This window comes from Cucurbita pepo, unplaced genomic scaffold, assembly GCF_002806865.2.
Source record: "Cucurbita pepo subsp. pepo cultivar mu-cu-16 unplaced genomic scaffold, ASM280686v2 Cp4.1_scaffold000202, whole genome shotgun sequence".
NCBI classification, from domain to species: Eukaryota; Viridiplantae; Streptophyta; class Magnoliopsida; order Cucurbitales; family Cucurbitaceae; genus Cucurbita; species Cucurbita pepo.
Window position 1 is genome coordinate 13,877 of NW_019646466.1, and position 2,188 is coordinate 16,064.

The window sequence follows — 2,188 nt, forward strand, 5'->3', positions numbered from 1 at the left end:
ACAATCAAATATCATTTTCCCTTATCCAATTAATTATATTTTTATTAGCATTTTATGTTATAGGAAATAAAGGTTAGGATCAATAAGATTTTACTTTAGCAGTTCTATAAAAGTTCTATAAAAAGTCAGATGAGTAGCCACATCCTCCATTAAAAATTGGTTACAAATATCGGTAAAAAAAAAAACTAAAATAAAATAATATAAAAATAAAAGAAGGAAATTAGGAAAGTAAGAAAAGAAGGATTTTAAAAGAAGGAAATTTCGTAAGTAAGAAAATAAGGAAATACATATTGAAAGAAAGAAAAAGGGAAATGTTAGAAATAAGAATCAGTTAACAAAATTGGCTAGTAATATCTGGTTACATAACTAGCTAAGAGTACCCGAACGAGCAATTACAAGAACCAATACAAAGAAGATTCAAGTATCAAATCAAGAAAATAATGGAGTGGCTGACATTGGAAAGTGATTAGAAGACTTGCCTTTGGTAGTTGAACTTCCAATTAAGACAATTTATGAATACCTTATTTTCTTCCATTTGTATTTAAGAGCATTTATTAGTAGTTTGTATGAATGCCTTATTTTCTTCAATTTGTATTTAATAACATTTATTAGCGATTTGTAGTTGGTGGCTCAACCTTTATTATGTTAGGGTATCTTTTGAGCCTATTTAAAGGCACGTAATATTCATGTTTGGATGATTTGTTGAATATAGAAAAAAACCTTTGTGTTTTCTTGATACCCTTTGGTGTTATTCTTTTTCAAATCTTGCTTTAGGTTTGATGTTTAAACCGATTCATTGAATTAGTTTTGATCAAGCTAATTCTGGAGTGAATTGTCTTGGTATCTAAGAGTGACCATCATAGATTCCAAGTTCGATCTAAGAGTCATTCATCTTCTAACCAGCTCTTGGTTGGAATCAATCCGTTAAGTTAGCTTTCTCTGTGAACGTTTTGCAAGGATTCTAGAAGGACCTCTAGCTTTGCAAATTCCAGCATTGTAGGCGCTTATCAGGTTACATAATGAAAATAAATATAGAAAGAGTAATATCTGTTTAGAGAATGAAAATCTGTTTACAGAATGAAAATAAATACAGAGAAGAAGAGAGAAGACTGATGAAAGATTTGGTGAACAAATTTAAAGATAAAATAGTAAATATTAGAGGCAAGAAACTCCATTAAATTTTGTCGAGTAACAATATCTTTCCTACCACAGAAATAACATATTTAGTGANTAGCTTTGCAAATTCCAGCATTGTAGGCGCTTATCAGGTTACATAATGAAAATAAATATAGAAAGAGTAATATCTGTTTAGAGAATGAAAATCTCTTTACAGAATGAAAATAAATACAGAGAGGAAGAGAGAAGACTGATGAAAGATTTGGTGAACAAATTTAAAGATAAAATAGTAAATATTAGAGGCAAGAAACTCCATTCAATTTTGTCGAGTAACAATATCTTTCCTACCACAAAAATAACATATTTAGTGACAATAGAATTATATAAGTATATATATATATATATATATAAAACATTTCAAGACTCATAAAGTCTCTAATGTTCACATGAAGTCGAACACATGAATCATTGCAAAATTTAGAGAATTGAAATTGATGTCATGGTTCATATATGTTGACTTGAATACAAATGATAAAATCGAACTTTCTTAAGGATAAATTGGTGACACCAGTCTAAGCTAATCAGGTAAGTGGTCTTACTATGGGTAGGGTTATATTTGATGTTGACACGTGTCTCGTGGTTCTGCACGTGTCATATATTTTTATTTGTGTGAATTGTTTGTGAACCGATATGCTTATGATATGTTATGTATACGTTATGATATGTGAATTGTATGGTAATACTTACAATACGATGTGTTCAATGATATGTTTGAGATAGGATACGAGAAGGATGCACTAAACGTAATGTAACAATAGGAGTAAGGTATGTTCATGAAACGTTATGATATGAATCCAACAACTTATCACTTCCATGTACCCGAATGAGCAGTTACAAGAAGCAATACAAAGAAGATTCAAGTATCAAATCAAGAAAATAATGGAGTGGCTGACATTGGAAAGTTATTAGAAGACTTGCCTTTGGTAGTTGAACTACCAATTAAGACAATTTATGAATGCCTTATTTTCTTAAATTTATATTTAATAGCATTTATTAATAGTTTGTATGAATG